General features: G+C 29.6%; 1 protein-coding gene across 4 annotated transcripts in view; it reads right to left on the reverse strand.

The window, feature by feature from the left end:
• The window catches only part of LOC143193586 (pseudouridylate synthase RPUSD2), a 662,639-nt gene that overhangs the window by 545,541 nt on the left and 91,102 nt on the right, over positions 1 to 25,996 (reverse strand). The gene's annotated exons all lie outside the window — the stretch shown is intronic.

Below are 25,996 nucleotides of genomic sequence, written 5' to 3' on the forward strand. Positions count from 1 at the left end.
CCTCTTGGGCTATTTAGGGTGGGTTACAATGAGTTATAAGAGATTAAGTATTATAGGAACATTAACAGCATATATAAGTTGCATAATAAAATATTTAAAATAGTCCTTTTCTTAAAGGATGTTACAAACGCTGAAGCAGGTCTGCTGACTTCAGGTGTCTAATCCGCAGGTTCATCTGCTCAGGTTAGGCCAATTGCTCCAATGTTCTCGGTATTTTTAGTTGTACCTCTAAGCTGAGTCTGGCATAGATCACGCAGGGGTGGGCTCCGTTCTTTCAACACATATTCATGGGTTAGTTCATAGTGTCCTATTCGTAGTCGTGCGAGGATACTTAACTTGTTATTATAATTGATCGATTTTTAAAAGATTTTCTTGATTTCCCATAATTTGTTATTTTTTGTGAGAAGGTCCCAATCCAGTTGGGTTAAATCTGTGTCTGTGTAATCTGTTTTGCTAAATAACTTATCTAATTTGGTTGATAACCAGAGGTATGTGATTCTTACTCCCCTATATTGTAACCTTGTGTGCAGCTCTCTAATGTATGTGACTAGAATATGAACCATCCTTGCCGATTTTAGGCTCTCTAGGGAACTCATAGAATCAGATGCGATCCGTTAATCAATGATTCTTCTAAGGCAGATATAGATAGCCAGTAGCTCCGCGGAGAAAACGCTAGTTAGTGAAGGAAGCCAAAAGTGTCTCCCAAGAAGGCTAGAAATGTAATGGCACCCACAACGTCTTCTGGTTTTGAACCATCCATGTAGATGATAAGATGATTCGTATAGTTCTCTTCAATTATCTATCGGAAGAGCCTTTTTATTGCAGAAGGGCCAGTTGTTTCCTTATGCAGGGCCTTCATAGAGAAGTTTGTATGTATTTTTGAGAACTGCCATAGTGGCATAGTAGTGATTGTGCACTTCGCATCTGGGAACGTAATAATCATCGATCGTATATCTTCCGAAACTGATGAAGGGCTTATGTGCCATTTCTTTATATTCCACTCTATTTTTCGTGAGAAAAAGGTGGTGGGATGGTTCAATTCTGGATGGAATTTGAGGGAACTTGCATAATTTAGGCGCAGAAGCTCTCGCCGTAATTTGATTGATGGAATATATGCTTCGCATTGTAAGCTTTCAACTGAACTAGTGCGGAATGGTCCCAATATAAATCTCATAGTGGTGTTTTGGACGGGATTCAGTTTCCTCCCGTATGAAGGGGGTGAGGGAATATAGCACTGGCTTCCATAGTCTAACTTGCTTCTGATTAGTGCCTGATATATATTGCTTAGTGATGTTCGATATGCTCCCCAATAAATATTGGAGAGGGTCTTCAGTAGGCGTATGTCTGCCAACACTTATCCTTGATATGATTTATGTATGGCTCCGTCTACAGAAATGAATACTCACGGAGTTAGCTGAGAACTTTAATCCATTCCGGCCCAAGTAGGGAATTGGAATTCATCGAAGCAGTTTTCTAAAAGGAATCGGCTATGCTTATGGTCTCTATGTTTGTGATAAACAACCACATCATCCGCATAGATTCGGGCATTGATGTAAGGGGGTGACTTCATTAATAGAGTTGATGGCAGTAATGAATAGTGTAGCGGACTGATACATGAGCCCTGAGGCACACCGTTAGATTGATGGTATGTAGATGATTTTACTCCATTAACCCTAACCCGAACGCTTCTGTTACCTAAGAAGGAGGCAACGAATCCGAACATTCTACCCCCTATTTCCCAGTTCGATAGTTGTTTCAGGACGCTATTAATATTGATGGAATCAAAGGGTTTTTCTTCAAGTTAAGAAAAACCGCAGTCGCGTGTTGTCCCAAATTAGAGGCTTCACAGAGGTCCCCCTGAAATCCAGTCAAGTAATCAAGTGTAGAGTATCCTCTTATGAAGCTCTTCTGACGATCATTTAGCAGTCTCTGCTTTTCAATTAATCCATTCCATTAACCGAAATCAAATTAATTAACAAGAAAAGAAGGCAGTTTTAGGTTGATTGGTTTCGAAGTTACTGGAAACGTTCCTTAATGCAGTTAAGTGGAGTATAAGCAAAAGGTGGATTGAAGGTGCTCAAACACCCTAACTATTCATAGTAAGAAACATTCAAGATTTAAGAAACATTCCTGATTCCCGACACACGCACCACAGAACCAGAATTAAGGCCACCAAAGGAGAACTGAAGTTGTCGTGAATTAATCTAGTCTACCGGAATATGAATAGAACCTTGCAGTTCTGAGTGAATAGCCACCAAAACAGATTGTAGTGGCTTAGTTTAATTTTTTAGTGGAATAACCAACATTTAAAAAAGGATTCTCTAGAAGAACACCATGGAAATTTGGACAGGAACAGTGCCAATAGCAAACTGATTTTCAAAGGCCTTCGATACTCAAACATAATTTTAACTATAAGCTGTAAGCGGTTCAGACGCAATAATGATCACGTCCATACCTGTGGTTATTTCTTTAGGAGGGAGGTGTTATACGAGTAGTACTTCCCTCGCTACGGACTGCACTGTGATCTCAGGGGCCATCTGATTAGAATAGTGTTACGAATGAGATATCTATATAGATATCGGGAGAATTTTTAACTTTTTTTACACTCAGTGCCGCTTGATATCGCTATCCAACTAGTCGCTCTTTTTATTTTAAATAAAAATAGTTTTCCAAGTAAATTAATAGTTTTTTGTTTAAACCTCTTTTACATATTATACCTTCTAACTATTCTTCGCCGATTTCTGTTGAAGTCCCAGACTAACAAACTGTTATTTATATGATTTTATATCCAAAATAGTGAATGAATAAGTAATTCATGGAACAATTTTAGAATAAACTACGCTTGAAGCAAACATTACTCCAGTTTCTTGTACACAAAATATAATTTTTGCTGGTAAATAATGCATGTTCCTAAAAAGGTAATAAATCATGTATATACACTAAATTAATTGTTATATTGTACACATCTGAACAATCATATATAAATAAAAATATATTGTATTATGACGTTTCAACGTTGACTCAATTATTTAAAAATTGAATATGAGCCTGGGGACTTCTCAGTTCGAACCGACACCTTCGAGTAAGGGAAGTCGTTACGTTACCCCTTGATATCAAGATAAATGGCATATCTATTATTTTTTAGTAAGGAAACTGTTACAGATATGATATTTCCTTAGAGCTAAAATATATATAAAAAACATGTTACATGTTATATTTGATAAGTGTATATCATCATAGTATGTTTTAAACAAAACTATTTTTCATATTTATTGTTTCATTTGTTTATTATTTGAGGAAAAATATCCATAGTAGATAATAATATATATTATTGTCATTAGGAGTTGCTGTACACTGAGGTGATCTAATTAACATATTTCATCAAACAAGCTTTAGTTAAAGTTATTGGTAAGGAGGATTAAGGGTTCGTCTCCTAAATTGCTAATTAATTTTTAATATATAACTGGATTAACATTACTGCATGGAAAGTTACTAGATAAAGCTAACAATAAGGCTAGACATAAAGTTACACCTGCATTCGCGTTAGCCTTACCAACCGACTGACGCCAAATTCAACTACATTCCAAATTTTTTGTCTATTCTCCTTATCTTTTCTTAATGTTATCCATTTTTAGTCTCTTCTTGAACTTGCCTGGACGAATGCACAGTTTACAAAAATTTATGGCTGAGGGCTAAACACAATCCGACAGCTAAATAGAAATACTAGATTTATTAAATAACACAATGCAAATTTCCAATGCGCATAATAATATTAAAGACAGACACTCTCATAAACATTAAAATTAAGAAAGTTGGTAAAAAAATAAATATAAAATGATTAAAACAGAAATTATACCTGCATTCAGAAATTAAATATGCATCTTATTAAAAGAGATTTTCTTTTATTTCCTTTCCAGTCACCCCTTTCTTTTCTCCATGTCGCAAATAGTCAAAGATTTTGATTAATTCCAGCCTCATTAACGATATATATGTTCTGAAACATTTCATTTTTCAACTCTAATATGATATTTTTTAATCTGATTAAAACATGGATAAATATTAAGCCCAGCACAATACCAATATTTTACTAGTGTTCAAGACATGAACACAAATGGTCCAAATGACCGACGAAAAAGCAAGTAGTAAGTAGAGTGAAATAATCTTACCATTTTATAATTCATAGGTCGCTTTTTTTCAAAATTGATAAAAAGTAAGCTAAAAAGAAACAAATATCTCTTATTAGTATTCTAAGCATATTCGCGTCCAGACTACTTGATTTATCTTGGCGCTTGATATATGGCTTCATAAAAAGTGAACAAAATAAATCCTCAACTCGTTGATAAATTGATTTGGATATCAAATAAGGGCAATACATTAAGCATAAAACATTATGTTGAATCATTGTACTCGTAATTAATATGCATTTCATATTGAACCAAATCATAATAGCTTATATATTATATATATGGATATATATATATATATATATATATATATATATATATATATATATATATATCTATATATATATATATATATATATATATATATATATATATATATATATATATATACATATATATTAAACTGATTAAATATTAATTATTATAGGAGTAAGTATAGTATTACAGGATAAGCTACTGTGAGCTGGTATGATCAGTAATTATATGCCAATTGGCCTTCTTAATTATTATTAAGTATCCGGAAAATATACATTCTACTGGAGGCTCTTTAAGCATTCTGAAATAGTTATGTTGTAATTCCTGTCTTGATAAATTACATAACAATTTACCTCAATAAATTGGTCCACATTCCGTTAAAATTAGTACACATATTATCAATTATACTAAACTGATATATTTACGTAATTTATATCTTAATTATATTGAACAGTTTGAAAATCGGAATAATCGATAATGATTGCAGAACACTTCGTGTAAAATTAGCATTAGAAGTTTCTCCCATTATTTTTCGATATCGACTTATTTGAAATTATACATTTCTCTAAGTCATTTTTATACTTATAGACATTCAACACAGTCCTATAAATCAATAAATATTATACCTATATATGTTGTTAAAATAATATTGTAAATAGATAAATAGGTTTAGATAGGTATTAAGTAAATTATGACTATATAGTAGAATATAAAATACGTGTAGTAGATAGGTTAAATAAACTTTTTGTTTATTTTAATTTGCTTATTACAACGATTATTACGTACTTATATTTTTAAAGAACGTTTTTTTTGTGTCAAAAGTCTACATTTGATTATTTTTTACTTTTTAGTTCTTTATTTATTTTTCTGATGTCATTCAATGTTTTTGTTAAAAATATTTTTACACGAAACGCTCGCATTTAACTTGAACCACCGTCTACTGTTCTGAATTTCTTCTGCAATTAAAAGTTAATTCTATTTTACCTTAATAAAGAATTATATTCCATACACATGGTTTTGAGCCTTTTCTTTTGTTATTTTGATGCAAAATATTTCAATTAAAATTTTTTTATTGGATATTTTACATACGATACTGTTATATAAGAAAATGATTTTACCTTTATATTTTTAGATGTAGGGTAAAATAAAACATATGTATATTTTAACCCATAAATAATTATCCTACAAGAAGCTTCTATGCCAAATAGAAGGCCCCTGTTTGATATCTATAAATCGATTTGAAACTGGTATTATTTAAATACCTAGTTAAGTGAGATACATATTAAACACCATTTTTAATTTAGGCCCAGAAAAAGGATGTTTACAACGGCCTGTTAACATTAAAACAATAATATATTACTATATATTAAGATGTTGGTTGCTTATTATTTATTTCTTTGGGCTTTTTTTAGTCTTTCGAGAAAAATAGGAATTAGAAATCTAGGCATCTTATTAAAAGATTTTCTTTTATCTCCTTTCAAGAATCTCCTTTGCATTGTCAACGTCGCTAATGGTCAAAGCTTTTGATTAGTTATAGCCTCAGTTACAACATATATGTACTGAATCGTAAGTTGTTGTTGTATTATGATATTGTTGTATTTGGTTGAGTTGTTGTATTGTGGTATTTCATTTATCTGATATATGAATGTTAATACAACTGAATTAAATGATTCGAGTAATGAGGAGAATAAAATAATCCCACTATTTCATAATTCGTAGCTTCGTTTTTTTTTTCAAAATTGATAAAATTAAGTTTAAATATCTCTTATTAGTATTCTATGTACTATAAAATATTTATAATTATTACCACTCCCTTTGGGTCAGTTACGTCTGTTTAGTTGATTTTAATTTCAAAGAGTAATGGTGAGTTCATACTTTTTTCTTGTCAAATAATGATATAATAATCTTTTATATATATTGTGAAAAAACTCTCGACATCCACTATTGGTTTCTATGTATAATTATATGTGTTAAATGTGGAAAATATTTTCAGTAAATTTCCGTTTTCAAAAAATGTTTCAACCAGGATTAGGACTGGACAACATTAACGAAGTTGCAAAACTATTTGTTTATTGCTATACTAGTTGATTCAATTAAACAATTTCATCTTAATACTCCTCCAGTTATAAATATAATTAATTAATGAAAGAAATATTAAAAATAAATTTTATTCAAAGCACATCTGAATTCCACCAGAAATTATATTAAATTTTTTCAGATAAAATGCAATATATTGATTTATTTCTTTATATAAGGTTTTGTTTAAAAATTTCAAGTCTTAATATTATTTAACTGAGCTTAATTGAGATATAACGATTGAAAGCTATGGGGTATTAAAAGAGACAAATAAATAATTATGATACTTACTAAATTAGATACATATATATATACACTATTTACACTAAAAAAGAAATCAATATTCAAGATTTCACAATTCGCACTTTTATTACTATTTCAATCAAAATCCTTTACAGTCCTCAACGGAAAAAATCTTTATTTAGCATTAACACAGACACCACCGAGTAGCTTAAACGAATATATAAATAAAAAGTTTATGTTCCACCATCTAACACAGAGAATGCCACGTCATTTCAAATAATGTGGTCACTGAATAGAAGACGCCACGAATTCTAAACATTTTTCTATTTTTACAATTACTACATTGATAAATTTTCCAAAGGTTTGGTCCTATGCCAACTTTGAATATGTACGAATAGTTCTCGATGTGTATTTTACAATTTTTTTATCACTTAATTTACGGGTATATCAAATAAGCATCAGGATATTTTAATAAATGTACTATAAATAGGAGATATAATCTGACGACTTGATTAATTAATTTTTCTATCATCTGGATATATCAGTTTCCTTCTTAATTTTCTACATAGGAGAAAGCAAAATATTTTCTATTTTGGTTTTGGTTCTAATTAGGGACTACTACTGAGATGAACTATTGTAATTGATATTCTTTGTCTATTTTCCAAGATTTTAATTAAAATAGTCAACAACATGCCGTAAATAATTTTAGAACAAGAACCTTTTAGGTTAATTAAAACTTCTAAATTTTTGATTTCTATAAATCAGTAAAAACTATAATTATTTAAAGAACTATTCTTTATTAGAGTTTATATTAAATGTCAGTGTTTGAACTGAGATAGAAAAATCATCAAGGAAGAACGAAGCGGATATTCATAGCAGCTTAATAATGCTTTAGTAATTAAGAGGGTATTCCAATCTAGAAATTTGAAAAAATCGTGTTTTTTTATATATTCAAAGCCCAGCCCATTATAAATATATCTTTGTGAGAATTTGTCAAATTTTAAATTATTTTCAGAGATTTTGCTGTTTAAGTGATATGGCATATAAACCGACTCGGCCGGAACGGATCGAACAATAGACAATCAGATTCCTTTGCCTACCTGTAATAGTGTTCCTTTTGTAAAACAATTCGTACTCAAAAGATAAATTACGAAATACAAAATAGTTTAAGTTGAAAAACCCAAAATAATAATGAATCTCTTAATTCATTAATTCATTAATATGGACTTGAACCTAAACATACGATTGATATTGCACTGTTTAAGCAGTTTGCCTTTTTACGGTAGTATTCATTCTTTAGATGGGGATAAAAATTAAATGGTGATCCTTATGGGAATAACAATTGGTCCAGAAGCCTGTGCGTTATCTATTAAACGTGATTAAGCAATCAAAGAAATATGATATTCTAAAGCTTTAAAGGATGCCAGAACCTCTCGATTGAAAGAAAGAAGTTCGGAAAATGTATTTCTGAAGTGCAGGAAGCTCCAATTTATGAATCTAGAATTGCAGTTTGAAAAAATTCAAGTATAGAGTACCATGGTAAGGCTTAAAGTGCACGTAATTTTACTCGAGATTTTAAGAGCGTTTTTCTCGAAACTACTTTTTTCTAGACATTTGAAACGATATCTCAAGTTTTTAACGATTTAACGAACGAGTCATTTAATTTTAATTCCTATGATTCTTTTATTTTTTCAGTGATGGATTTTCACTGTTTTTAAAAGTCCACAACTTTTAAAATGTTTTTAAAAAATTGTTAACGTATTTCTCAATTTTTCGAATAGCCCTAATTTTGTGAAAAAAAATTGTTTGACTTCTCCGAATTAAGATTTTTTTATTTTGGATTATTTTACGGGTGCAATAGAGGGCGCATCCTATTTTTCAATTTCCCTCAATTTCTCGATATTTTATTTGATTTTTTATTTTTTTCTATTTTATTAATATCTTAAATATCTACAATTAATAGTATTCGTAGATTAACAAATATGTAGTAAAAAATGGATGATAAAATCACACGTTTATTTCACTAAAAAATATAGCTCATGTGCTCATTAACAGATCGGTTTCTGATAGTTTTAAAGCTGTACTAGAATAAAGTTCTGAGGTAGACGATAAGCACACTCTAGTTTATGAAAACAGAGATATAGACAAACAGAAGTAAGTACAGTTTATCGTAGAGTCTCTACAATCACCTTAGTTGCAAATAAAAAACAAGCCCCTTAATGAAAAATAAAATTTTAAAAACTAGAGCAAACAACTATACCAAAAACTAATATATTCATATATGAAAAATTAATTTTATACTAATATTATTAATACTATTTCATTCTAACATTGTTAAAACATCATTGATATTTGATTTAAATACTTAAAGTTACCTGTAAAAGTATTAATACGACTTTAATTGGTGTTTTAGGTTTATTTCGTCAACAGCCAAACAGTGGAAATCTATTAAAGTAATTTGAACAGTCAAATTACAGTCAAGAAAAGATGGAAAGGTCTCACATGTAACTAATCCCCTCGATATATTAAGCATTAAGGGACAGCAAACGTTTCCTTTTGAGGGACTATGAACGCAGTAACGAAATTTGTTCATATAACGTATTAGAATATATGAAAATAAACTCCCAGGTTGTTTCGTAATTAAATAAACTTCCGGCCTTGGCCTATTTCTCCTTCAAAATCCATCTAAAAAAACGTAAGTCTGATTTGTTTAAGCACGTGCCTATAACATGGACAACAGAAAAAACGAAATCGTTTCGAAATGTTGGATACGGTTCAACGTCGAAAAGTGACGTATAGATTTTTTTCGGTTCTGACGTAGGCTCCAGAAACATCAACGAAAATGAAATGTTGCCAAAATTATCAGGAAGTGGCTTCGGCGTTAATACTTCTTATATGATGTTTAAAAGAGTGTTTTGATACTAACCTATGATATATTAAAGTATTTTTCACAGTATCATAATTTCCTTTTGCCAAAATGTTGTTATAAAATATTGATGTAATCTAGCAGTTATTATATAAGTTAACAAGAATAAATATTAGCACTTTGAGGAATGTTCCACTGTTTAATAGTAACCAACTTCTCAGAAAATTTTGGCAGTACGCATAAACTATATACTTCAAAATGCCTTTTAAATCAATTTTATTAGATTGCTTGAATCGCTATGTTAAGAGAGGTTTTTTTCTGTTTTTTATGTGACTAATATAGTGAAGAGTATATAGTATTCAGTTTTTTTGTGTTATAGGGCTCGACCGATAACACTCTGATTATCCAAAAAAGTTTCTATTCTATTTTTCATGCAAGTCTAGAATACTAGAATAAGGAAACTTCTATGCTTTGAAAAACATTCCTAGTTGGATTCCTGGTACAAGTATCGCAATTTATGGTCTACAGCCACTAAAGGGGGAATGAATTTGTCTACTCTAACATACTGATGTAATTTGAATAGAAGCTTGCAGTTCATAGTGTAAGGCTACCAAAGGCAGATTACAGTAACTCAGTTGACCAATTGAAGTTTATGGGCACTTTGAATCGACAAAACTCTCAATCGGCAAAAAAATCAGAAAAGCATCAAAGACAAATTGGTAAACGAAGGTACAAGTACAAATAATTTTACTATTGGCCGTTTCTATAGGAGTCAGGTTTTATATATAGCACGACTGTTATGTCAAACTGGGTAAAATAATTAGTGCCTAGACATAATGGTTTTCGTTTACTTTAGAATAGGATGGGGCCGGCAGTATCATTTGTACTCTCAGTGTATACTATTAACTATGTTGTTATTTTTAAATTATTTGGATTATGTATTTCTATTTAACAATTTCATACAATGCTATGTTTATATATTTCTATCGTAAATTAAATTTTTTCTAAATTTTATTGGTCAGTAAAATGTGACGTCAGAATTTAGTCACGAGATTTCACGGCGTAATGTGCCATATCTGTATGGTATACTATATTCAACAATCATTTGAATGTCTTAAAAACAACATATTCTTTTTACAGGTGCCTGGAATCGAAATTTGACTCCAGTGCCATCTCTCCCGTAGTTTTTCTTCAGTTGATTTATCTTAACAAAGCTACAAATGATAAATCATGTAGCGATTTTCAATACTTCCAGAGTTCGACGTTACCGACAACAAGAAAAAAGTATAGTCAATCAGTATTTAATCATCAATTTCAACATCAGTACAATAGCTGAACATTTCTAGCTCAAAAATCATATAGAGTATCTTGTAAGACCAAAAAGTTGTTACATAATATGAGCCAATAATAACCAATCGAGAGCAATACCGAAGTCGTGACAATTCTGAACTTCTCTATGTTAACCCATTTTATTGCGAATGCGGTAAATATTTATTTAGAAAGGTTTAAGTAGGATAATCTATCGCTACCTTGTCACTCTCGCTGAAAAACTGCATATTTGCATTACTGATAGTTCCACCAGATACAATACGATTTGACAATTTTAAACTATAGAAAATAATAAACCATATTATCTTCCTTTTCTAATAATCGTACTTTCTTTTCGTATCGATGTGTACAGTCGATCAAGTCAAAAAAACAACAAAAATCTAGGATATTTAAATTTTGTGTTACATTACTAATTCTGTAGTAATAATAATTAAATTGTTGTATTATTCTTGGTGGTTTAACATACATTGGTTTTAAAATATGGAAGAACGAGGAAACACACTGAGAAACGAAAGTGCAGGATATGAGGTTATATTTTTAAAAGTTATAAAATCCAAAGAGCATCAATTTTGTTAATTTTGTTTGAATGTTAGCTGCAAAATTCATAACATATCATTTTCAACGACATCGAATAGGTATCAACATATGCCAAAATTTAATGATAACAACGAGACAATGAGACAAACGAGAAGAAAATGATTCTTATTGTGTTGGAAGTAATCAAGCCATTAATGAGGCTTGTCCATCAAGAATAGTAGCAAAAATTGTAGTAACTGGTAATAATTAGATATTTATTTTAATCATAATATATTTTAGTAATGTTTTAAAATTTATATTATAGGTAAGAAGCAGCTGAAATTTATTCAGAGTGAGAGGGTTATTTAAAATGTATTATTTCAAAAAATGTTCAATGTTTATTTACCTTATATATACTTTCAAAATTAAATCAATTATTTATCAATTTTATGTATATTTATTTATAAAAAATAATGATGTGTAATAAGATGATTTTATAAAAATAGAATGGCTGGACATATATTAATAATATTTTTATTATTTCGTTTTATTGAATACTTTTTAAAATAAAATGTGTTATTTCCAAAACTTTACCATTTTTATTTACCTCCTGAAGCTATCTACCTGCTTAATGTACAGAAAACTTAAAAATAAGATTAAACATATTAGTAAAAATGATATGCCCATTGCCAAGAGTGGCTTGGCATTTTGACAACATGTGCGCTGAAATAATCATATCTGTAAAATTAATGTTTCTATAAAGCTCCTTTTATTTTTTGTTGCATGTAAAATATAAATTATGTTTTGTCTTAAGTCTGCGTGTCTCAACAATTCACACAAATGTTCCCATCAAGCCTGTTAAAATATTATAACACTATATATTTGGTGATCGTTAGGACCTTAACGTTTATTAAAAATATTTCAAAAATTAATTTAAACGAACAACAACCTGCAATAAGATATTTAACGTACGTAAATTATACCATTACGTAGAATTTTGAACAGCTGAAAACCAATTGCGTATCTCTAAGTGTCACATAAATTACCAGATAATCGTTCCCGTAAAATAAAAGAACAAAAGCTTGATACAAAAAATGCTTCCACACTCGTATATATTACTCGACACGTGCTGACAAAAAGCCAACGCGATGTTGCCAGTAATTTTCTATTTTTTTTAATAATTTTTTTATATAGGACAATGTCTAGCAGAATAAATTCTTTGGTTTTTCATTTAATTTTCTTAATTTTGTTTACTTTTTCATTCAGAAATCTAGATAGAAAAAGTTGGATAAATATAACGTTATGAAATATTTTTTCGATCAAGTTCGACTTATTTACGTAACCTTAACATTACTGTTCGTACTATATTAACTACATTAGGTAACATGATGCCAGTTGAAATAAATAAATTATTACTTCTTTTTGGGGTTTAATCGCCTTTTAAGAAATACGACATAAAATACGTTATTTGGCAATGCAATTATTTTGCAACTTAATATCACAAAATAAATCTAATATAAATTAATATGACTTTAATATAATTTTTTTTAATTTTCAATTAAAATAAAAAAAGACTATTTCTGGCAACAATGCTTGGCTTTTTTTCAACACGTGTTGCAAACTCATGTGCGTGGATCACTTTTCTCTACTAAGCTCTTGTTCTATTATATTCTAACAGTAGCTAATTTATGTGACAGTTGGAAAATATATAATCAAATTTCAGACGCTCTGAAATCAGCTTATTTTATATAAGAAGAGCTAGTTTTGTCTGCTTATTTTCTTTAAAAAAAAGGTCTAGTAAGAGTCGTTGTTTTTCATTTTATATTATATTTTATTTAATTAATAACTATGTTTGTATTTATATTATCATTAAATTAAGTTTGTTTACAGAAATACTAGAATTTTTAGGATTTCCTGGATTTGACGAGGATTCTGAACCTATATTCTTGTCAGAGACCACCAACTCGGAAGTAATTTAAGAAACCCTCAGAAGACATCTGGTGTTACCTACCCCGGTTGATGACATGATTATTAGTCCTTATTAGATTTTGCATTATTATCAATAAATAATAATTCAGCTGTTTAAAGTTCATTTAGACTCGAATAATATTGAAAATACGTAATACTATAATAACAAATTAATAAAGAATGTGGGTTACACACAGGAACTATTAAAATTTCCCAACAAAAACTATTAGCTCAAACTGGATGGTTTACTAACATGAAAGAACTAGTTAGGAAATAAATATCTAGATAAACGTTCAAGGAATCTCGCTAGGAAAAAGTCTATTGAGGAGAAATATGGGCTGCGAGGTGGTCAGTTAATGTAATATTTTTTAATTTTAAATATTTATTAATTGTTTGACGTTCGTGTAGATTATATATGGAATCGTTGTTGTCGATATTTTAGAATGTTGATATATTATCCCACATCGAAAGAACTTCATTGTCCGAAGGCTGAATATTTCTGTAATGTAGGCTTAGACTTCACGTTAAAGCAATATCTAGCTGAAATTATATAGAAATTATAGATGTACATGAATGTTATATCGCGCAATTAATACGGCCTTGGATACGCAATGTGTATTCGAGGAACCACGGTCTTGTGCAAGTGCTTGTGTAAGCATTGAATAGTGTGTATGGCTTGTTTTATCACAAATATAACACTCAGTGTCGTTTAACTTGTCGTTCAACAAGTATTCTCTACTTTTCTTTTCATATAATAAAATAGTATTTTAGATTAAAAGTTTTTGTACTCTAAACCCATTCACATCTCATAAATTGCGTACATACTGGGCAGTATTAATAATATAACTTAATTAAAACGATTATTCATTTGTATAAGCAGCAATTAATTGTTAAGAAAATTACATTAATGGTGTAATCTAAACATTAAATTATTCACAACTATTGAATTCTGACTTATTTCATAATCAATCATTTTAATGACAATTGGATTATGTAGGATGATCATGCCGACTATATAAATTAATGAAATCTAAATCTAAATCTCAATGAAATCTATAATTAACGGACCGCCCACTTAGCTAATAATGTCGTCGATTTAAACCAAATATTGATTTTTTTCGTTCACGAAATTGGATTTATAGTAAGTAGGAAATGTCTACGCTCCAATTCCTTCAAATGAATAATTAGGAGCAACGTTTTATAGCTGATTAGGATGTTTTAATATCTTAACAATATAAAGAAACAACTACATACATATTATTTTGTATATTAAAAATAAACTACAGAAAATCCTTTCCATAATTGAAATTCCGCTTAATTAAAAAAGAAACTTAAAATATTTTTAAAACATAATTTGAGTAAGGTTTTTAAAGTACTATAAATAAAGCACGTAAACCTCTATAGATACTAACCAATAATAAAAGAGTTTCTGCTTCGTAAAATCTTCTCTTAGATTATAATTCTATTTATAGAATGCAATTAGCGTCTCAAATTAAAAAGTTAACTGTTTAAAACACCTACGCCATAAGCTCTCATTATTGTAATTATATTTATTTTTAGAAAAAAAAATTGTAACTTCATTTAACCTTAATTTACATCCGTTCTATTGGGTTGAAATACATTTTAATTAAAAACGTAGATGTTTTTTTAATTTACTTGTTAATAAGTTATTTTAGATACAAACTGAACACATATAGTCTATTCAAAATAGCTGTGAACTCACGTCATCAATATATACCTGTCGTAAGTTGTAAATTCGTTTTAGTGTCAGACAATATTTTCCTTCTCATTTTATTCTATTTAAAAAGATATAGAGTGCGGTTCCGGTCCGATTGTCAAACGCCTGCAAAAATTAATATTCTAAAGTCTTAGTAAAAATTATTTAAAAAGGTAAGGATTTTTACTGTTAATTATTAAGTTGCTGTGGTTTTTATTGAAAATATTTTAGCGTACTGCTGCTGTACTGAATATTAATATGGACACACTCTCTGAAATATCTCAAAAAATGAAAAATATTATCTTAGATTCCCCGAAAAGAGACCGTCCTTATAATAAGGGGGTGACGAATCAAGATCAGCTTGATCTCTATCAGAGATCAAATATATGACATATATGAAAAGAGTGAGTAGTTATTCTGACAAGTATCCCTAGAAAGCTAAGAAATATGCAACTCTTTGAGGGATGTAATACATCCTTTCATAAACTGTTTGGTAGTATAGGATTTAAATCGTGTAAAGATAACCTACATAAACAATGTTTAAAATCATATAATAAAATCAAGGAAGAGTTATTATTTCAATATGTGTATTTGGATGAGACAACTACATACATATTATTTGAATAAACTACATGAATATTTCAGAAGAGGAACAATATACCCAATGGTCACTCAAGGCAAGATGATAATAAAAATAGTGTTAAGGCAATAAAATTTGATTGAAAAAGGTAAAAGTTGGAATAAAAATTGATTAGGTTTTATTAGTTATATATTTTTTTTAAGTTCATTGCAGGCATATTGTTCTTTATACTGGAAACATGAATGGTTAAAAACCCATCCAAGACAGAGTGGAAACAACTAAAGGTGAGATATATTAATATACGATAACAGTACGAATTTTCCATCATCTTATTGTAGAGTGTGAATATTTTATGTACAGATCTGTGTGTAATAGTTCAAAGTATACATGAACATTCGGTAAAAATATGTGAGGAGAGAATGAATATTAACTATTTCGCAGATATGGCAAATGTATTAGGAAGAATGCAGTGATTAAATCTAGTTTTACCAGAAAGATGTATACAGGTAGTAACATAACAAACTAAGGAGAAATGCAGTGATATCACAATGACTTTACAAGGAATCGGTACAGTGATTAGGAAATAATGAAGTGAAGTAAAGTGAAGGAAATAAGAACAAAAGGCAATGCTATCTAATGAAATTAAAACATATTCCTCGGATATATAATTGTTAATTAGGCGGACTAGACCTCCAAGGTATACCCATACATAAAAAATGCTTCTGGAACCCATAGATGTAAATATAATAAAACACAACCCTAACCTCCAAACTTTTATAACTATAATTAATAGCCATATTAAGTCCTTTGATATATGAATTAAATGTACTGTATTGTTAGAATAAATTATAATTTAATGATATAATTTTTTATTTATAACAGATTGATTATTTTACTTAGAATATAATTTTATTATATATATAAAGTGAACTAGAACTAGAACTAATTCAGATGACGTGAGTTAACTGCTATTTAGAATAGATTATTCACTTGAATAGATCATCGCCACAAGAAAATATTTCATTTACTTACCTAGTCAAATATGGAATTCTAGGTTAATTTATTATACTTTATTATACCTGTGTTATATTTTCCTAATAAAAGGTGTTGTTATTAAATTAACATGAAAATGTATTCTATTATTTTTGTGAATAAATATTACGGGCTAACTTCCAAATCTAATAAATTTTGTTGCCTTATATCTTGATTAAACGGATCATGGTGAAAGAGTCTATAAGCATTAAAATATATTTCATGCATTTCGAGTTTTGTAGTATAACTTTTAATTAAACTTCTTCCTCAAGATATAAATCTCAATTTATAAAATGAGCAGTAAATATAGAAAGCAACCGCGGTTTTAGACGTTTCGAGTTGCAGCACAATATTTCTGTAACGAACCCCAACATTTAATGTTTCGGAGATGTATACATTGATAAGTGTAGTCATATTACTGCAGGATGAACGTTTGAAATGAGTAAACTATACTTTAATAAATTACACGTATAATATTTTATTCCAAGGCTAATTTACTTTATGAACGATTAAATTATAATGTATTTTCAGTATACACTATACTTAGTTATTTACTAATAATTGTATAAATAAATGAAGGTCTTATTATTACAATCGAGATTTTGTATAAACAAAAACTATGACACAAAATAGACCTTCCTAAATATCAGCCATATTATTTATATACTGTATTTTCCATATTACTGTAAGGTATATAATATAAAAGTAATGTTATATATCTTTAAATGTATTTTTCCGCTGTATTTGATGGTGTCATTTTAACCAGACTAGACCTACTGCTTTACCTGGCTCCGAACTTCATACATGTATTGACATTAAAGCAAATATTGCAATGATAGGGTCGACCAAAGAACAGCAATAATGATCAAGGGTGGCTGGGAAATATTTTTAATGATTTCACATTCGATTTACGCAAATTTGGCGAGCAAAAAGAGAGTACTGTCAGAATGCAAAAGGGGCATGAGATAGAGAATGTTGCAAAACCTACTGAAAAATCTGCTAACAAATTTCAGAAAATTATTTACACAATATACGGCCACATCTCCACTAAAAATTCCATTTACATATATTATAAAATATTCAATAAATCAATGAACTCAGGATGAATATTATCAAATAATTATTAAATATATATATATATATATATATATATATATATATATATATATATATATATAATTATTTTAATTAGATGCAAAATGAATCTAAATATAATATTTAATGCATTTTCCAATATGATACCAATCAAAATTGGCTAAAAAGGGCCTTGACAAATGAAAAGTATTTAAAAAAATATTTATTCTTTTTAAACAATTACGAGGTGTACCGGAATGTCTTACCGGTTTTTCTTAACATATGTTGCTTGGCTTAAATATACGATGTTATGATTTGACACATATGTCATTTTATTCTACTGGCATCAAGTTTCAAACTGTCAAAGCTTTCTGGCTATACATGTTATATTTTGCGAAAGTCACACAGATTTATCTAATTCAAATGAAACCTGAATGAGTGAAATAACCTGAAAATGTCAAGCTTCGTGCCTATAAATTTCTATTAAATCAAAGAAAAAAAAACCGCTGCAGTCATCGCTTGCTGGCATATACTTACGGTTAGCATGTCGAAAGCAAACGGTTAGCAAACTTAAAGATATGCGAGGCGTGGTTTCGAAAGTTAAAAGTGGTGATTTTGATGGGCAAGACAAAGAACGTTCTGGTGGACCAAAAAAGTTTGAAGATGCGAAACTACAACAGTTATTGAATGGATATCCAATCCAAAATCAAAAACAATTGCATTGCTCAAAGGACAACAAAAGGTTTTTGTTTGGGACCGCATCCATAAATTGCCTGAAATATAACCAAAATGTATAGAATGTATTTCCATTTTCTCGAAAATTATGTATTTTTTTTTCGAGAAAACCGGCAATGACTTTCTGGCACACCTGGTATATTTATCATAACTGGCACTAAAACACTTTGTGTTATTTAAGAATTATTTCCAGAAATCGAATTTTTCAATAAGAAATGTGGAGATGATATAATTATTGAAAAAACTAACCGCTACAAATATACTATTCTCCATTATGAAATATATGCTATTCTCCATTAGAATCCAATTAATTTTTATTATCCTTACTATGCATATATTACAAGAACTATATTCTTTGAGATCCTAAGAAATAATTGTATTTTAAATGCATCCGTCAAGGTTGACTGGGGTAATATCACAAATTGATGTAAATATTTTTTTATATTAAGAACATTAGAAAAAATAACAAAGCCACTTTTGTTAACAGCGCCAAAATATAAAAATTTACCTTGATAAATCTCTATATTTAATTAGTAATAAATGAACTTAATTAAAATTATTACAAACACTTTAAATCATTTTGCCATAATTAATTAAACACACCAGTCTTCGATATTCTATTTTTAAAATTTACCTGTATAAAAATTATATTCTCCTGATATGTGTTTTAAATAGCACCTAACTTATTATACAGTACGTTTCACCACATTATGGAGTCTGTATAGTATAAAATAAATGATTTGTTTAAAACTTTTCCGAATTTGAATTACAACCTTTTGCGTTTTATCTAGGTTACAAGGTATTTAAAATAGAAACCTAAAATAATCATCAAGGTATTTTAAATAATCTCTCATCTGAAAGCTTTATTTAAAAAAATGAATTGCCAAGAAAAAGCTATAAGCGGAACCCTGAAATAAATTTACTATTTTCGTAATATTAGGTGTGCAAAAAACTAATCCACATTTTTAACATTTAGATATAAAACATCCTGGATTTCTTAAAAATAACTATTATTCAACAAAATAAATATAACAATCCGACATCAATTTCGACATCCTGCTAATTGAACTGTTAATTTATCAAAAAATTAAACAAAGATCAAACATTAGTATGGGTCGCATGAAGAATAGATGGATTGTATATTGATATACAGCCAATATAGTTTTTAATAATATGCAAAGCCATCAGTCCTATACAGAACAAGTATTTTCATTTTCAATCTCATTTCAAGTTGAACTCATTTCTGCGTAACCCAAATATGTAAAGTCAGAGACTATAACTAGATAATCAACCTGATTGAAGAAAAACGTCTCTTTTAAGCTATTATTTTAGCTATGTTATGATGTAAAACCCTATACTCAGAATTTTAATTCGATTAATAAATGGATCGCTTTTATTCTAACAAATGGTGAGATTCTTAACAAATCATTATCGGTTTTAAAGATTATTAGGCAGATTTATATTTTTTGCAGTCACTTGAAAAAACTAGAGGTACTCGAACATTTTTCTTATCTACCTAGCTACTGTTTTATCACCATGCTAATACTAAACCAAATAAATCTCATGAATAATAATAATTGGGCGCATAATAATAAAGTTGATTTATATCGATTAAGTAATAATTGTATTGTTATAATATATCATAGATAAGACGTATATCCTTAATAATATTTGCCTTATTTGCTAAATAAACAGAGCATTGATTTATTACAGGAAATACCTGTGTTTACGTTACTCACTTGCCGGTATTATTCAGATATATGTAAATCATTCTACTGAAACATTATCTCGTATGGAGAGGGTTGTATACTCGATAGAAAACGATTCATTATCGAAATTCAAATAATACTACAAAGCAAATCTACGGTGTGATAATGCTATTTAGCACCCACGCTGAAACTTCACGCAATATTGTCTGAAGCTAAAGGTTTATTAATTTGAAAATTAAATTCTTGGTTACTCTTTACTTAGAGGGATTTATAAAAAAAGACAAATTATATTGTAACCTGAGTTGAGTAAAAAATACATGATTGTTTCAAAAAAAAAATTATGATGATGATGTTACGAATGATGTTACGGGTGAGATACCTAAAAATAGACATCGGGATGATTTTCATCTGTTTTCGCACATTATTGGATTAATTTTCGCGATATTCTATATATACCAAGTATTCCTTCAATCCTGGTAGCAGACTACGAGATATATGTGGTTTGGTCTGTTTTAGAGTTCTTCTTCAAACAATCGTTTTGATTCTAGTGTGTAGTGTTGAACGTATTTCATAGTGCAGCATGTATGAAGGCAAATTATTATATCTCTTATAGATAATCAAGCGATCATAATCAGCCATATATGTATTGGTAAAGGTATATAGTAGATATGTGAATAACTACTTAATTCGATAATTTAGTATTATTAATTTATTCGCTTTAAATACATGCTAATAATGGTACGCTCAAAATTACATTTTCGACGTTCATTACTTTTGTCATTTTAAACAAATTTGATGCGAAGCTCATCAGTCGCTTTTAAAAGTGATCGTGGCTAGCCATATTCAAAATGTTGGTTTTGGTTTCTACGATTTCAAAGAAGTGATTTTAATATCAATGACAAATAACACCTTGTAGAACAAAAAACTTGGCCCTGGAGAGCCATCTATATCAATGCCGAAGTGGAACGTTCATGAACATAAATTGTATTAATAACGGGCTATTCAAACGAAATTAAACTATTACTGCAGAGGTCTACCGACATTCTTTGAATTGAAATTGAAAGTAATAAATATCAGTTGTAGACATAGAGTAATAGACAGAAACAATTAAAATCAACTAGTTATCCAACGCTGTCAAAACAAGGTTCTTCAATTGACTACCAATATCGTCTTTCCACCAGGGTATCGCTACGTAACCAACGAAGAACTGCCATGAGGTATTAACGATGACCTGGAAATCAAATGAATTTGCGAAGTTATCCAAGATTTGGCCTTGAAACACGAAAGAAGATTACTAAATCATACTAACGTTGAAGCAATATACCTGCTGGACAGTAGAAAAAGTACGTGAAGGATGTCAGGAGATGGAAGCGAACCAAACCATACGAACTTATATAAAGCGTATTTGGACCTATAGTGTAAACTATAGCTATAAGTTATTATAATTTTATAATTGCGGAATATATAGATTGATGTATTTTTTCGCAGTCGTCTAGCTTGTGAATTAATCCAAGTACAAATTAAATGTAGTAATAAATTAATTTATAATTAATATTGTACTAAGCGTATCTACCAAAGTTGTTATTAAAAATACCACCTAATGGTAGTACAGAATTATTTATGGTGCATTTTTTTGATTATAGATTAATAGAAACGAAACAATCATTATTCTATTTTATTCATAGCAATAAAAAATAGATATTCGCATAATAATGTTAAAAATACACTATATTTATTAAAGAAATATTTATTTAACAGGAATAAATAAATAAATACATTTTTAATTTATATTGACTTATATACATAAATAAATTAAATCAATATCAATATATATCAGTATAACTTGCAGAAGACATCCGGTCTTACCCAGCCTGATTACTGGCGTGACTGGGATCATTTTCCTTGTCGGATTTTACACTCTTGCCTAGAATATTCACAAATTTGAAACAATCACAAACATAAATTTACGACCATGCCCCAGCAGGATTCGAACCCGCGGCTGCCGCAACAGTAGGAGGATAATCGTTTTCATTCAGCACTAGTTCGAAAAGAAATAGTATTTGCATTAAACTTGATTAACAACGTCAGTACGTCAGCAAATAGAAGGCTCCAAAACATCTCATTTCTATTTGAAAATTTTAATTGTAAAATGAAATGAAAACAAAATAGGAGTTGCGAAAATGAGAAAATTCGTAACGTAAGCATTTCATTAACACCTTTTATTCCCACATAAATGTTAATGTTAAGATAGTTAATTAACTCTAATTTAGATTTCGTTAAAATTTTCTTTAAGCGATATTTTCGTCTATTGAATAAAATTTCCATCGGGTTAATTTATTTTTTTTACTATTGAAGGCGGAATGTCTTGATCATATGTATATATTGGAGATTCGGTAGTTATGTAACATTCTTAAAATCAATAATGTTCTATAAACAATGACAACGGATTCCAGAATCGTTATTGTAGGCGTTATCTGAGTTTTACTTTTATTGCTTCATTTTACTCTCAAAATTTCGAATAAAATAACAGTATAGCCACATAAAATTATTAGTAATAAAACCACTAATAAACAGATATATTTTAGCGCTGTTTCAGTAGTTTTTATTGATTCCAATAAATGACTAATTTGATAAAATTAATTATACAAGCCTTTCTGATTTTTTGAATTATTGATTACCAAGTTCGAAAAGTGATTCTATAATATATCAATGTATTTACTATTTATTAAAAATATATTATTTCTGTATGAAATAATGTGACTATGTTTTCGATGAGACAGCTAAGAAGAAAAAAATTTGAAGTATCATTTAAAATAAAATCTGAAAATGCTTGAATGTGCGTAGCGATCAAGGACCATACCTAATTTGTGTCAACAATTGTGCACAAATTCCTAAGGAACTGGTGATGACCAATTCGAAAAGGGATTCTATAATATAGTAATGTATTTACTATTTATTAAAAATATATTACTTCTCTAGAAAATAAAAGTTATCTGGAAATAATGTTTATCTCAATTTTAACATTTAAATTCCTATCAAAGTTTTAGCCAATATCATATATTACCGTTAGTATCCAGTTAATAAACAATGAATATTGACCGCATCAGTTATTTTGCGTGTTAGTTAAGAATTCTAAATGCATAAGTGGTGTGGTTTTAAAACAATGCAAATAAGACCATTACACTATCAAAAAAACTCAGAGGTACCCGAAGTTTGTACAAAATAAAATGACGCTTGCGTTATATGCTTGCTGAAAAAATATTTATGTATTTATATAGTCGGATAAAATATATCTATGTTTATCCAGATACCGAAAATGTATTGAAAACAATATATTTTTGAGATTTTTGAAGATATTTTTGTTGTTGAAGTTTTAGCACATTTATACTCTAGAGAACCCATACACAGCTGCGCCTACTCCATCGAATGACTTGGAAACACTTCTGTATAAAACTTGATAGGTTGGATACAGCGATAGAAGATGACCAAATAAGCCCTTGAGGATGCTAGGGCCAAAATTATTCTTGCTGTAGACCGTTAAGGGTCTATATGTAAGCAATCGTAAAGATTATAATATATAATCTTAAAGAGGTAGTTTTTAAAAGATCGCACCCTATATGATGGTGTAATTGGTCTGCTCCTAGTACTTACATATATATTGCAAACCTGTCATTATCTAAAATAAGAGCCTTTGCTGGACTTTTAATGAAATGATTTGGCGTAAAAATATTGAGTTTAACCGAAACAAAGAATAAGGTTTCAGTTACAAACTGGTTAATTTTTTATTTATGGAAACTTTATAAAGATTTATAACTGCGCCAAACAAACGTCAGCCGGCTTGGTAACCACATTGCTTAAAGCGATAGAATGGTTTTCCTACTATAGTGTTGCGTTGGTCACGGACTCGAATCCCGCAGGGCAAGGATGTAGTTCATGTTTATGGCTCTAGGCACAACAGTGAAAAATCTGACTTGGTAAGACCCAATACCCTCTGGAATTTTGTCTAACTTGGTCCTTGAACATTCAATAGGTTTAATGCCAAGAACCATGGTTTGGAGCCCGCGTTAAACAGTAGGTCAAGTTCAGAAAAATCCTAGTCGATAAAAGGAGACCTTAAAATATAATTAAATAAACATTCCTGTTGGTATCGGAAACAAAATGGTATATAACCAGTAAAATATAAATAGTGTTCTTCGTAAACATTAATAACAGTAATTATAATATAATTTTGCATTTTATATATGTCGTAGGATATTAAATAAAATATTCTTAAATAAGTTGAGATCTTGAACATATTTCATATTTAAATACCACGGTTTGAACGGCGCATACTTAAACAATATGTTTTATAGTGTCTTAAAAAAAGATAATATTTACTTCGTAAAATATTTCACCCGAAGAAATTATACAAACACACCGGCATAAGATTGCATGCCTCGTCCTTTTCTATTTACGTTTCCAGAATAGCTAACTTATGCAACATGCGCTCCGCGTATTCCTTTTAAAATATCTCCATACATGTAAACGCTTAAATTAGATTCCTTAATGACCATTTGGCCTTTTAAGAAAAATTCCTAATGTACTAGTCGAATGAAGCAAACAAAAAATAACTAGCTGACACTGAATAAGAAACATCACGTTTACGCTAAGGTATTTCGAAAACAAAATAAATCTAAAAATAAAAGTAAAAATGAAATAGAACTGCTTTGTTAAACAAATTATAATTAAACACTAATTTTAAATCAAGTAATTACTACTTAATAGAAGAAAGGTATTCTGCTTGATATATAAAATGGGAGAAAGGTTTTAAACAAAAGAACTATTATTTTACTCAAAAAACTGTTTTATTTTATGGAAAAAAACTGATAGATATCATCCCGCGTTTATTAAAACCATTCTTGGCAGATGGTTCCCTCAACATAGTGCAGTCTAAATGAATTTCGATTGGCTAGAGCTGCACATGCGCACTTGTTCCAGTCTAGCATGACAGTTTTCACAACTACGCGTCCCTTTCTATATATGCCTTTTCTATATATGTTATTACCACAGTTGTGGTTAAAAGTCACTTTTGGGTTAATTTTGTTTTTACATTTTGTTGAGGTAATATAATTATTTCATAGGCAACATACATATAAACCCCCTGTATCGTTTTGTATCACCGTTCAACAAGTCGTCTATTCTTTCCTTGAATAAAACAATTTTTTAAAGTATGGATGCTGCTGGGGTATGGATGTATTTTATGTTTATGATTGTAATTGCAAATATATTTAGACAACAATTTAAAATCCCAAAAACCATTACCATCCTAGTCGTGCCAGTAACCTGGCTAGGTAAGATCAAATGTCTTCTAGGTGACCAGTTTAGGTCACAGGCAAGTCGGTAGGCTTAATGCTGAGGGCGGTGGTTCGGATTCGATACCATTTTTGTAGTATGATTTGTCACTTGCTTCAAAATAGGCGTCAGTTTAGGTGTTTAGGTGATCACCTCATCATTCTGAGAACAAGAAATAGTCGCCGAGGGGCAGATCTGGAGAATACGATGGATCAGGAAGCAATTCGAAGCCTTATTTATGAATCGGTCCAATAATGCTATGTAATAATCGCTGTTGATGGCCTTTCCTTTTTCAAGGTAGTCAATAAAAATTATTCAATGCGCATCTCAAATTTCAGACGCCATAATCTTGCAGCCGACTGTTGCGTTTTCCCACGATTT

This window comes from Rhynchophorus ferrugineus, unplaced genomic scaffold (genome assembly GCF_030347505.1).
Source record: "Rhynchophorus ferrugineus isolate W39M unplaced genomic scaffold, kcgeb_rfMv2 rfM3, whole genome shotgun sequence".
NCBI lineage: Eukaryota > Metazoa > Arthropoda > Insecta > Coleoptera > Curculionidae > Rhynchophorus > Rhynchophorus ferrugineus.